General features: G+C 39.7%; 1 pseudogene; it reads right to left on the reverse strand.

The window, feature by feature from the left end:
* Positions 1–9014: 9014 nt before the first annotated feature.
* Positions 9015–9109, reverse strand: LOC120094426 (U6 spliceosomal RNA; annotated as a pseudogene).
* Positions 9110–14965: the final 5856 nt, after the last annotated feature.

Raw genomic sequence — 14965 nt, forward strand, 5'->3', positions numbered from 1 at the left:
TATTTATGTTATTTGGGATTTGAAGATGTAATGGAAGTCATATCATTAAATATATATATATATATACATATATATGCACATTCATCTACATCAACATAATCATACATATTTAAAGTGTTTGGCATTGTTCAAAGCTCTTAAAAAGCAACGTGATTTATTCTTAAGCTACAACAGGTAAGAAGATGCTGTGGGACTCAAATTTTGTTCTAACAGTTGTGTACTATAATGTCTCTGGCTGAAATTTAGCACAAGGCAGCACACCCAGATTATAAACGCAATTGTCAATCTGGCGAGATATCCCCTTATACCTGAAGATTCCAGAAACAAGATTCAAAATTCTGTTGTGATTTTTTTTAATTCAAAAGTATACGCAAGTTGATTTCGTGACAAATTTCAGAAGGGAAAGGCTAATGAATGTTTTTTAGAGACCAGGAATCAAGGAATAATACCACACACCTACAATAAGTGAGCAGAAAAAGGAGGTGGAAACTACAGTCTACTTGATAGTTTATTAGACAGTGATCCTTGGGTGGAGAATATCTGGATTTGAGATTACCATGAGTGACAAAATCAACAAGATATTCTTTAAAAATAGAAAAGTCCAATTCAGAGGTATAGGTATTGTACTAGGAATGATGTGTTGTTCTGGTACAAGGAAAAGACAATTAACTTGACAAGAATAATCCTAAGATTTAATAAAGCATCTAGATGTGGAAGAATAGTTTGAGAGGGAGAGGAGAGAGAGGGAACCAGAGACAGATAAATAAGGAGAGGCAGATATAAAAGAAATATAGCCTGGTTGCTGCCGCCGCAGAGAGCCAGTGGGCAGCACCCCGCGAGCAAACTTGAGCCTCGGGACCACAGGTAAGACCAACTTGTCTGCTGCAAGAAAGCTGCCTGGTGGAATTGGGACACAGAGGCAGAATTCCTCTAGGACCCGGCACTTCCTGTGTTTACCGAAGGCCCACACCTGCGGATCCCGGCCTGCAGCAGCCCTCTGCTCCCAGACCCCGTGGGAAAGAGACCTCACCGCCTGGTCAGGTGGGCACTCCTAATGTTGCAGAGCAGAAGAGACCACCAACACTGCCCACCCCTGCCCACATCCCTGGCCCAAGAGGAAACTGTATAAGGCCTCTGGGCTCCCGTGGGGGAGGGCCCAGGAGCGGCAGGACCCCTGCCTGAGACACTGCCGGAACCTAAGGAAACAGACCGGATAAACAGTTCTCTGCACCCAAATCCCGTGAGAGGGAGAGCTAAACCCTCACAGTGGCAGACACGCCTGGGAAACCAGAAGAGACTGCACTCTGCATACACATCTCGGACGCCAGAGGAAAACAACAAAGGCCATCTGGAACCCTGGTGCACTGAAGTTCCCGGAAGGGGCGGCGCATATCTTCCTGGTTGCTGCCGCTGCAGAGAGCCCGTGGGCAGCACCCCACGAGCGAACTTGAGCCTTGGGACCACAGGTAAGACCAACCTTTCTGCTGCAAGAAAGCTGCCTGGTGAACTCAAGACACAGGCCCACAGGATCAGCTGAAGACCTGTAGAGAGGAAAAACTACATGCCCGAAAGCAGAACACTCTGTCCCCATAACTGACTGAAAGAGAGGAAAACAGGTCTACAGCACTCCTGACACACAGCCTTATAGGACAGTCTAGCCACTGTCAGAAATAGCAGAACAAAGTAACACTAGAGATGATCTGATGGCGAGAGGCAAGCGCAGGAACCCAAGCAACAGAAACCAAGACTACATGGCATCATCGGAGCCCAATTCTCCCACCAAAACAAACATGGAATATCCAAACACACCAGAAAAGCAAGATTTAGTTTCAAAATCATATTTGATCATGATGCTGGAGGACTTCAAGAAAGACATGAAGAACTCCCTTAGGTAAACACAGGAAAACATTAATAAACAAGTAGAAGCCTACAGAGAGGAATCGCAAAAATCCCTGAAAGAATCGCAAAAATCCCTGAAAGAATTCCAGGAAAACACAATCAAACAGTTGAAGGAATTAAAAATAGAAATAGAAGCAATCAAGAAAGAACACATGGAAACAACCCTGGATATAGAAAATCAAAAGAAGAGACAAGGAGCTGTAGATACAAGCCTCACCAACAGAATACCAGAGATGGAAGAGAGAATCTCAGGAGCAGAAGATTCCATAGAAATCATTGACTCAACTGTCAAAGATAATGTAAAGCAGAAAAAGCTACTGGTCCAAAACATATAGGAAATCCAGGACTCAATGAGAAGATCAAACCTAAGGATAATAGGTATAGAAGAGAGTGAAGACTCCCAGCTCAAAGGACCAGTAAATATCTTCAACAAAATCATAGAAGAAAACTTCCCTAACCTAAAAAAAGAGATACCCATAGGCATACAAGAAGCCTACAGAACTCCAAATAGATTGGACCAGAAAAGAAACACCTCCCGTCACATAATAGTCAAAACACCAAACACACAAAATAAAGAAAGAATATTAAAAGCAGTAAGGGAAAAAGGTCAAGTAACATATAAAGGCAGACCTATTAGAATCACACCAGACTTCTCGCCAGAAAGTATGAAGGCCAGAAGATCCTGGACTGCTGTCATACAGACCCTAAGAGAACACAAATGCCAGCCCAGATTACTGTATCCTGCAAAACTCTCAATTAACATAGATGGAGAAAACAAGATATTCCATGACAAAACCAAATTTACACAATATCTTTCTACAAATCCAGCACTACAAAGGATAATAAATGGTAAAGCCCAACATAAGGAGGCAAGCTATACCCTAGAAGAAGCAAGAAACTAATCGTCTTGGCAACAAAACAAAGAGAATGAAAGCACACAAACATAATCTCACATCCAAATATGAATATAATGGGAAGCAATAATCACTATTCCTTAATATCTTTCAACATCAATGGCCTCAACTCCCCAATAAAATACATAGATTAACAAACTGGATACACAACGAGGACCCTGCATTCTGCTGCCTACAGGAAACACACCTCAGAGACAAAGACAGACATACCTCAGAGTGAAAGGCTGGAAAACAATTTTCCAAACAAATGGTCAGAAGAAGCAAGCTGGAGTAGCCATTCTAATATCAAATAAAATCAATTTTCAACTAAAAGTCATCAAAAAAGATAAGGAAGGTCACTTCATATTCATCAAAGGAAAAATCCACCAAGATGAACTCTCAATCCTAAATATCTATGCCCCAAATACAAGGGCACCTACATATGTAAAAGAAACCTTACTAAAGCTCAAAACACACATTACACCTCACACAATAATAGTGGGAGATTTCAACACCCCACTCTCATCAATGGACAGATCATGGAAACAGAAATTAAACAGAGATGTAGACAGACTAAGAGAAGTCATGAGCCAAATGGACTTAACGGATATTTATACAACATTCTATCCTAAAGCAAAAGGATATACCTTCTTCTCAGCTCCTCATGGTACATTCTCCAAAATTGACCATATAATTGGTCAAAAAACGGGCCTCAACAGGTACAGAAAGATAGAAATAATCCCATGCGTGCTATCGGACCACCACGGCCTAAAACTGGTTTTCAATAACAATCAAGGAAGAATGCCCACATATACTTGGAAATTGAACAATGCTCTACTCAATGATAACCTTGTCAAGGAAGAAATAAAGAAAGAAATTAAAAACTTTTTAGAATTTAATGAAAATGAAGGTACAACATACCCAAACTTATGGGACACAATGAAAGCTGTGCTAAGAGGAAAACTCATAGCGCTGAGTGCCTGCAGAAAGAAACAGGAAAGAGCATATGTCAGCAGCTTGACAGCACACCTAAAAGCTCTAGAACAAAAAGAAGCAAATACACCCAGGAGGAGTAGAAGGCAGGAAATAATCAAACTCAGAGCTGAAATCAACCAAGTAGAAACAAAAAGGACCATAGAAAGAATCAACAGAACCAAAAGTTGGTTCTTAGAGAAAATCAACAAGATAGATAAACCCTTAGCCAGACTAACGAGAGGACACAGAGAGTGCGTACAAATTAACAAAATCAGAAATGAAAAGGGAGACATAACAACAGATTCAGAGGAAATTCAAAAAATCATCAGATCTTACTATAAAAACCTATATTCAACAAAACTTGAAAATCCGCAGGAAATGGACAATTTCCTAGACAGATACCAGGTACCGAAGTTAAATCAGGAACAGATAAACCAGTTAAACAACCCCATAACTCCTAAGGAAATAGAAGCAGTCATTAAAGGTCTCCCAACCAAAAAGAGCCCAGGTCCAGACGGGTTTAGTGCAGAATTCTATCAAACCTTCATAGAAGATCTCATACCAATATTATCCAAACTATTCCACAAAATTGAAACAGATGGATCGCTACCGAATACCTTCTACGAAGCCACAATTACTCTTATACCTAAACTACACAAAGACACAACAAAGAAAGAGAACTTCAGACCAATTTCCTTATGAATATCGACACAAAAATACTCAACAAAATTCTGGCAAACTGAATCCAAGAGCACATCAAAACAATCATCCACCATGACCAAGTAGGCTTCATCCCAGGCATGCAGGGATGGTTTAATATATGGAAAACCATCAACGTGATCCATTATATAAACAAACTGAAAGAACAAAACCACATGATCATTTCATAGACGCTGAGAAAGCATTTGACAAAATTAAACACCCCTTCATGATAAAAGTCCTGGAAAGAATAGGAATTCAAGGCCCATACCTGAACATAGTAAAAGCCATATATAGCAAACCAGTTGCTAACATTAAACTAAATGGAGAGAAACTTGAAGCAATCCCACTAAAGTCAGGGACTAGACAAGGCTGCCCGCTCTCTCCCTACTTATTCAATATAGTTCTTGAAGTTCTAGCCAGAGCAATCAGACAACAAAGGGAGGACAAGGTGATACAGATCGGAAGTCAAAATATCACTATTTGCAGATGATATGATAGTATATTTAAGTGATCCCAAAAGTTCCACCAGAGAACTACTAAAGCTGATAAGCAACTTCAGCAAAGTGGCTGGTTATAAAATTAACTCAAATAAATCAGTTGCCTTCCTCTATACAAAAGAGAAACAAGCCGAGAAAGAAATTAGGGAAACGACACCCTTCATAATAGACCCAAATAATATAAAGTACCTCGATGTGACTTTAACCAAGCAAGTAAGAGATCTGTACAATAAGAACTTCAAGACACTGAAGAAAGAAACTGAAGAAGACCTCAGAAGATGGAAAGATCTCCCATGCTCATGGATTGGCAGGATTAATATAGTAAAAATGGCCATTTTACCAAAAGCGATCTACAGATTAAATGCAATCCCCATCAAAATACCAATCCAATTCTTCAAAGAGTTAGACAGAACAATTTGCAAATTCATCTGGAATAACAAAAAACCCAGGATAGCTAAAGCTATCCTCAACAATAAAAGGACTTCAGGGGGAATCACTACCCCTGAACTTAACCAAAATTACGGAGCAATAGTGATAAAAACTGCATGGTATTGGTACAGAGACAGACAGATAGACCAATGGAATAGAATTGAAGACCCAGAAATGAACCCACACATCTATGGTCACTTGATTTTTGACAAAGGAGCCAAAACCATCCGATGGAAAAAAGATAGCATTATCAGCAAATGGTGCTGGTTCAACTGGAGGTCAACATGTAGAAGAATGCAGATCGATCCATGCTTATCACCCTGTACAAAGCTTACGTCCAAGTGGATCAAGGACCTCCACATCAAAGCAGACACAGTCAAACTAATAGAAGAAAAATTAGGGAAGCATCTGGAACACATGGGCACTGGAAAAATTTCCTGAACAAAACACCAATGGCGTACGCTCTAAGATCAAGAATCGACAAATGGGAACTCATAAAACTGCAAAGCTTCTGTAAGGCAAAGGACACTGTGGTTAGGACAAAACGGCAACCAACAGATTGGGAAAAGATCTTTACCAATCCTACAACAGATAGAGGCCTTATATCCAAAATATACAAAGAACTCAAGAAGTTAGACCGCAGGGAAACAAATAACCCTATTAAAAAATGGGGCTCAGAGCTAAACAAAGAATTCACAGCTGAGGAATGCCGAATGGCTGAGAAACACCTAAAGAAATGTTCAACATCTTTAGTCATAAGGGAAATGCAAATCAAAACAACCCTGAGATTTCACCTCACACCAGTGAGAATGGCTAAGATCAAAAACTCAGGGGACAGCAGATGCTGGCGAGGATGTGGAGAAAGAGGAACACTCCTCCATTGTTGGTGGGATTGCAAACTGGTACAACCATTCTGGAAATCAGTCTGGAGGATCCTCAGAAAATTGGACATTGAACTGCCTGAGGATCCAGCTATACCTCTCTTGGGCATATACCCAAAAGATGCCCCAACATATAAAAAAGACACGTGCTCCACTAAGTTCATTGCAGCCTTATTTATAATAGCCAGAAGCTGGAAAGAACCCAGATGCCCTTCAACAGAGGAATGGATACAGAATATGTGGTACATCTACACAATGGAATATTACTCAGCTATCAAAAACAACGACTTTATGAAATTCGTAGGTAAATGGTTGGAACTGGAAAACATCATCCTGAGTGAGCTAACCCAATCACAGAAAGACATACATGGTATGCACTCATTGATAAGTGGCTATTAGCCCAAATGCTTGAATTACCCTTGATGCCTAGAACAAATGTAACTCAATACGGATGATCAAAACGTGAATGCTTCACTCCTTCTTTAAAAGGGGAACAAGAATACCCTTGGCAGGGAAGAGAGAGGCACAGATTAAAACAGAGACTGAAGGAACACCCATTCAGAGCCTGCCCCACATGTGGCCCATACATATACAGCCACCCAATTAGACAAGATGGATGAAGCAAAGAAGTGCAGACCGACAGGAGCCGGATGTAGATCGCTCCTGAGAGACACAGCCATAATACAGCAAATACAGAGGCGAATACTAGCAGCAAACCACTGAACTCAGAATAGAACCCCTGTTGAAGGAATCAGAGAAAGAACTGGAAGATCTTGAAGGGGCTCGAGACCCCATATGTACAACAATGCCAAGCAACCAGAGCTTCCAGGGACTAAGCCACTAACTAAAGACTATATATGGACTGATCCTGTACTCTGACCTCATAGGTAGCAATGAATATCCTAGTAAGAGCACCAATGGAAGGGGAAGCCCTGGGTCCTGCTAAGTTTGAACCCCCAGTGAACTAGACTGGTAGGGGGAGGGCTGCAATGGGGGGAGGGTTGGGAGGGGAACACCCACAAGGAAGGGGAGGGGGGAGGAGGATGTTTGCCCGGATACCGGGAAAGGGAATAACACTCGAAATGTATATAAGAAATACTCAAGTTAATAAAAAAAGAAGAAAAAGAAATATATATGCAAAAATAAAAAAAGAAGGAGAGGCAGGGAGAAAAGGAGTGGGACAGGGTGAGGAGGGAGGAAGGGAGGGGGGGAGGGAGAGAATATGAATGAGTCATCCCCTGAGAGTAAATGCTCATTCCCTGAGTGAATTTGATCCTTCTTTAGCATTAAAGGAAAAGTCACTGTTCTTATCTAGATTGTCCTTCATGTGATATGGGTGGTTTACTAGACATTAGGAGCTCAGCACTTTCTTCTGTATTATATTTTATAACATCATTCATCTTTCCCTGAGGTTGACCATTTTTGGTAAAACAGCTGTGTCCATGATGAGGAGTTAGACAATAGGTGTTCATAGAATATGTTAGAAATCACAATATCAGTCCCCAAGTATTCAGGATCTGTTATTAGAAGTCCAGAAGTTCTCTGTAGTCATTAACTGATGCTGGTAGCAATGATTGATATCCACAGGACAACACAATAAAGAGGTTAAATAACTTGTTTGATGGAATCCAGCTCAGGGCTCAGTGTGGCTCAGGGCCAAATGAGGAAGTGTTCAGTCAGGGAGAGAAGGAAACTGACATGATATGGGGGCGAATCATCACATTTGGGAGTTTACTTAAAAAATCTAAACATTTGTATTCTATATTTGCACAATTAGCCATAGGTAATATTGAATGCAACTTAATGGTTTCATGATGAACATTATCTTTCCACATACTGCTTTTAAGCTATGTTAGCCCTAGTTTGCAACATGCAAAATGTAGGAGGCAATCAACTTTATTATAGTGTTTTTCTTTAAAGGAAAACCAATAAGTTGAGAAGGATCCAAATTCCCATTGTTCTCTAAGGTTCAACAAACCTGAAAAGTGCCCCTTTGCCCTTCCTCCTATATGTTCTGAGTCTCTGTGGTCACATATACTGAACACTGAGTCCTGAGAAACAAAACCACGAGGAAAATTTTCAATGCTTACGTGTCATTTTGCAGTGTTGGTACCATATAGCAGAATAAGCATTAGGCTGCTTTCTAATTACCTTCCCATGCGCTTTACTCTTACAATATGGGCCTTGCTCTTACATACACTCCCCTTAGGGAATGTACTGATGCTTTATTTTTTTCCAATATGCCATACCATCTTATTTTATTGGATATTTTTTATTTACATTTCAAAACTTATTCCCTTTTCTGGTTTCCCAGTCATAAGGCCCCTATCCCATCCTCCTCTGTTTCTTCTATAAGGGTTTTCCCCCTTCCCACTCCCACCCTGACATTCCCCTACATTGTGGGGTCCAGTTGTGGCAGAACCAAGAGCTTCCCCTTCCACTGGTGCCCAAAAATGCCATCATCTGCTAAATGTGCAGCTGGAACCATGAGTCTGTCCATGCATAGTCTTTGGGTAGTGGTTTAGTCCCTGGGAGCTCTGGTATATTGGTATTTTTATTTTTATTGGGTTGTATGCCCCTTCAGTTCCTTCAATACTTTCTCTAATCCCTCCAATGGGGACCCCATACTCAGATCAACGGTTTGCTGCTATCATTCGCCTCTGTATTTGACATGCTCTGGCTAAGCCTCTCAGAAAAGAGCTGTGACAAGCTACTGTCAGCATGTACTTTCTAACTTCAAAAACATGAAACATGTCACAAATTTATGTTTCATCTTTGTTAAGGGGCCGTAATGTATCATTCCAATTTTAGAATATGTGTGGCTGAGGCAAGCATATACCACACCATCTTATCCTTCAATGTATGCTCCTGTATATGGCAGATTCTGAACAGAATCTGCACCTTGTGGGGTATATCAGTCCTTGCCATTCATCCTGAAAGTCACTTACACAGGGAATTAATCAGGGTCATTATTGTATTCATATTAACTGATCTTTGCCCTCAACTGTTAAGTCCCCACATTCTGGGTCTAGTCTCATTGCCTCTCTCGATTATGTGCTTTCGTTCTTGCCAGCAGATGCTTAAAGATTCCTGAAACCACCTTTCAGTTCATAAATCTGTAACTTCTCTATTCTTGGAGAAAACAGGGGTGTGTTATGGGGATCCCAGTGTTGGAGTAGACAGAGATATAGTACTGTATGATTCCACTATGGTGAAGTTTTTCCCAAAGAATTATATTGCTTTCAAAGATAGCAGTTGTATATACTCACACCCTCTACCAAGGCAATACAAAACTTTCTGGAAGGATAAGGAAACTCTCACAAGACATAGTAAATAATCAAACCTGAAAGTAATATTATGATGTGATCTAGAATCTGTGATGTAGATAGGCTGGAACATTTCAAGCTGCAGTGGTCACCATGTGGTCCATGCTCATTGTTAAATAGTTGTACTTGAACATTAAGTAAGCCAACGTTGCAAAATAGGATTAAGGCCAAAGAAACTATAGGAACAAAGAGAGCCTAAACGAACTGAGAAATGGTACCAAAGATCTTTCCAAACCAGATGATCTGTACTAATTCTTGAGTTATCCCCTGTCAGGTTTGAACTTTTGTCTTATTTGACAGAGATTTCCCCCCCTATTTCTTTTGAATTATTGATGTAGAAAGAACAAGTTTCCTTAATCAGGGCACATACAGATCTGACTTCTGCCGAAAGTGTGTCTAGGGTTTTCTTGTTTTGGAGGACTATTTCTGTCTGGAGCTGAGGCATTGTTTGTACATCTGTAGTAGAGACTGTGGTTTTCTAGGTTATGTAATGGGAAATGTAATTTTTAATATTAACTTTTGCACCTATTATCATCTGTGACCAAAGAAATTCTCAGATATTATTCCAAATCTGCAAACTTCTGACCAGTTTCTGTCTAGAGCTACAGACATTTTATTTTTCTTATATTTTCTGCTAGGGACTAAACATAGAAATTCCTTCTTTAGAGAAGCTGAGATGGAGAAAAGCATTAGGGGATGGGAAACCTTCTTAATCTCTTAAGTATAGCACCCTCTCAAGTTTTAGATCTACATATAGGTCTTAGCCACAAAGAAAGTAGTTGCCTTTCTCATTAAGTTTAATTCCACTGCTTGGTTTCTGAATCTAAATAAACTATAATCTGTTGTAATTTAATAGGAACAAAAATGTCCTACGATATGAGGAATAGAATCATTCCTCTCTAGTGTTTGCAGAAATGATTAGAATAAAGGAGGGACATTTCAGAAATATGCCCATGATCAGCTTCCAGATCTATCCAGGCACTTTCATTGGTTTTAACTTTCTCCTCCTACCATTCTTTTCACCTCAGGCAAATTCTGTTATTTCCTTTTTGAAACTTGGGACAAGAATTCATACTGTATCCTTTTGTAAACTGGACTTTCTTATATAGGAAAGATTTATCAGTCACTCACAGATCTCTGTCTATCTCTGCTTTATGAGAGCTGAAATTACATTGCAGGCCAGTATGCTTAGAAGGGATCAATATTTTTAATTAATTTCTTTCATAACAACATTTTGTTATTTCAAAAGATATTATTAAATGCATATGGGTATTTTACCTATAAGCATGTTTTACGTAACATATGCATACATACTGGATTTAGAGTCCAAAAGGGAGCATTTTATTCCCTGTAACTAGAATTAAAGATGATTATCAGCCACCACATGGATGCTGGGCTTGAGTGATGGTCTTTAAAAGAAAATCTGAATAATTTCTGCAGCCCTGTTAATTTATATTTTTTCTTTTTAGCTTGATAATGGATTTGATGAATTTTAGGCATTTTAATCTCCTATTACATTGTCTGCTCCTCAAAGCCCTATCTAGCTAAACCTTCTTTCCAAGGAATACCCTTAACTTCAGCATGTTTGAGATATGAAATGCTGCTATCACATCAGGGATATAGGATAGAATGGAGGGTTCGCTTATTTTCCGATTCTTCCACAGAAATCTAAAGGAAGCACCACAATGAATTCATGGCAGATTCAACGGTGTGCTCTTGAGATGATAGCATGGTAAAGGGTGTCACATCTGTCTTTCTGACCAAGTCTAACCAGGACCTCTGCAGAAGCAATCTTGCTACAACTCTACCTCATGTCTTCCCTCTCAGATGCAAGTTTTCTCACTAAAGGCTGAGGTTGTTTGGGCAAGCTGAGGCTAAATACTATACATTTTCATTTTCATTATATGGTAACTATTAAAGGAAGAAGTTTTTGTTAACCTATAAGAAAGCAATTGCAGGTATATGAAGAACTCTGCTGCGATCCAGTAGTCTGGTTGATGGGAATTTCTTAAACCTGGCTTCAGAGGCTGATGGATTTCAACACATGCAGTTGACAGTGCAAAGTGATAAAGAAATGATATCCAGGATGGACTAGACATATCATTTGTTGGATCTGGAAAAGAGTAAATGTTGGGCCTTGTTTCCAAAAAATTAAATATATAGAAATATTTTAAATGTAAGAATTTCACGGTGTTTGCATCATTCTAATGCTATGAACCTATGTACCTGTTCCTGAGTCTTCCATGGTCTTTGTGTGTTGTATACATGCCTAACTAGTAAGTTACATACAGATCATGCCTCAAAACATAAGAATAAGAAATGGAAGACTTCGCCATTAACACTGAAGCGACCTAGATGAAGGCATTGATCATCTAGGTTTAATCAACATAGATTTTCACCTTTTCTTCCAGAGTATCTATGTGTAAAGTTCTGTATGTATATAAGTAGGAGAAACTCTCATGTGCACATCACAGACCTTAAGCAATTACACATGGAAAACTAATTATCTCTATCACTTCTTAATCAACCAGCTTCCTTGGGAAGCAAACCTTGCAGTTTTTTAATGTTTTTTTTCTCATTAATATGTGTATTGATTCATTTTCCATCCTGATCACATTTGCTCCTCTCAATCCCTTCTCCTACCTCCTTTGTCCTCCTCAGCACTGAGAAGAGTGTACATCTGCCTTGGGTACTAACCCACACTTTCACCTCAAGACACATCAAGACTAAGCACATTTGCTCTCACTGAGGCACAAAAACCAGCTCAAACGGGGAATAGGATACTCAGACAAGCAACAGAATCAGGAGCCCCTGCTCCAGTTATTGGGGAACCTGCAAGAGGACCAATCAGTTTATCTTCTATATACGTGATACCTCATATATGCCAGTTCTCATCTTCTCTCCAACACATATTCCTTCCACCATCCACCTCTGATGACAATTTTGTATCACTTTCTGAGTGAGATTCAAGCATCCTACCATCAGTCCTGCTTGTTATTTATCTTTGGGCATATGGATTGTAGTGTGAATATTCTGTAGTTTATGACTTATTTATACTTATGAGTACATAAAATTCATGTACCTTTGATTTGGGTTATTCTAATCAAGATGGGCTTTTTTTTTACTTCCATCCATTTGCCTGCAAATGTCATGATGACCTCATTTTTAATAGCTGAGTAGTCCATTGTGTAAATGAACATTTTTGCCATCTATTCTTCTGCTGAGCGACATTTTTGTCTATTATGATTAAAGCTATGTCCGTGTCAGAATTCTTTATAATAACAGAAGCTAAAAAGTACCCAGATGCCCTTCAACAGAGGGATAGATTCAGAAAATGTGGTATATCTACACGATAAGTACTACACAACCATCAAAAACAATGACTTCATGAAATTCATAGGCAAATGGAATGAAGTTAGAAAACATCATCCTGAGTCAAGTAACCTAATCACGGAAAAACACATATTGTATGTACACATTGATAAGTGGATATTAGCCCAAAATCTTGAATTATCCAAGTTGTAATCCACAGGCTCCTGATGAAGGAAAACGAATGTGGACACATCTACTCCTTCTGAAAAGGGGGAACAAAAATATCCATAGTAGGAAATATGGAGGCAAAGGATAGAGCAGAGACTTTAGAAAAGGGCATTCAGAGCCTGCCCAACAAGTGGCCCATATGTATGCAGCCACCAAAACTAGATATATTTGATGAAGCTAAGAAGTGCATGCTGACAGGAACTGGATATAGATTTCTCCTGAAAGACACAACCAGAGCATATCAAATACAGAGATGAACACTAGCAGCAAACCCCACTGGAGAAATTGGAGAAATGATTGAAAGAGCTGAAAGGCCTTGCAACCTCATAAGAAAAACAATGCCAACCAACCAGAACTTCCAGGAACAAAACCACTAGGGAAAGACTATACATGTACTGACCAACGGATCCAACTGCATAGCCTTGTTGGAGCATCAGTGGAAGGGGAAGACCTTGGTCCTGCCAAGGTTGGACCTCTAGTGCAGGGGAATGTTGGGTGGAGTTGTAAGGGGTAGTTAATGGGTGGGAACACCCTTTTTGGGAAGGGTGAAGGTATAGGGGGCTTATGGAGAAAAAGAAAACCGGGAAAAGGAATAACATTTGAAATGTAAGTAGAGAAATATATCCAATAATAATAAATAAATTAATTAATTTAAAAAAATACTGTACAATTGACTGTAATCTAGGTCACTACATCTACTCATGTCAAAAAGTATTCATTGCTAGTCAAGGAAAATGACGTATTCTTTGCAACTTTTCATTCGACATATTTCATTACTTACATTTCAAAGGTTATTCCACTCCCCGCTTTCCTGTCCATAAACCAACATACCCTTCCCTGCCCCTCCCCCAGACGGGTATTCCCCCTATACAACCCCCCCCCCTTATAGCCACCTCCATACTCCTCTGCACTGGGGATCCAACCTTGGAAGGAACAAGTGCTTCCCTTTCCCCTGCTGACCCAACAAGTCTATTCTCTGCTACATATGAGGTTGGAGCCCTGGATCAGTTCATGTATACTTTTTCCCTAGTGATTTAATTCCTGGAAGCTCTGGTTTGTTGGCATTGTTGTTTTTATGGGGTTGCAAGCTCCTTCAACCCTTTCAATACTTCCTCTAATTCCCTCTCATTGGGGTCCTATTCTCAGTTCAGTGGTTTGCTACTAGCTTTGACCTCTGCCCTGGACATGCTCTGGATGTGTCTCTCAGGAGAGATCTATATCTGTTCCCTCTCAGCATGCATTTTCTAGATTCATCAATCTTATTTAGTTTTGATGGCTGTATATATATACATATATATATATATATATATATATATATATATATATATATATATATATATATATATATGGGCCACCTGAAGGTCAGGCTCTGAAGAGCCATTCCTTGAGTCGATGCTCTAAACTATGCTTCCATATCCCCTTCTATGGATTTCCCCCCCTTTAAGAAGGAGTGGGAGCATCCGCATTTTGGTCATCCTACTTCTACAGCTTTCTGTGCCTGTGGATTGCATCTTGGGTAATTCAAGATTTATGGCTAATATCCACTTATCAATGAGTGCATACCAAGTGTATTTTTCTTTGATTCAGTAACGTCACTTAGGATATTTTGTAGTTCCAACCATTTGCCTATGAATTTCATGAAGTCATTGTTTTTGATAGCCGAGTAGTACTCCATTATGTAGATGTACCACATTTTTTTGTATCGATTCCTCTCTTGAAGGGAATCTGGGTTGTTTCCAGCTTCTGGCTATTATAAATAAGACTGCTATGAACATAGTGGGGAGCATGTTTCTTTGCTGTATTTTGGAGCATCTTTCGGGTAT

This window comes from Rattus norvegicus, chromosome 8 (genome assembly GCF_036323735.1).
Source record: "Rattus norvegicus strain BN/NHsdMcwi chromosome 8, GRCr8, whole genome shotgun sequence".
NCBI lineage: Eukaryota > Metazoa > Chordata > Mammalia > Rodentia > Muridae > Rattus > Rattus norvegicus.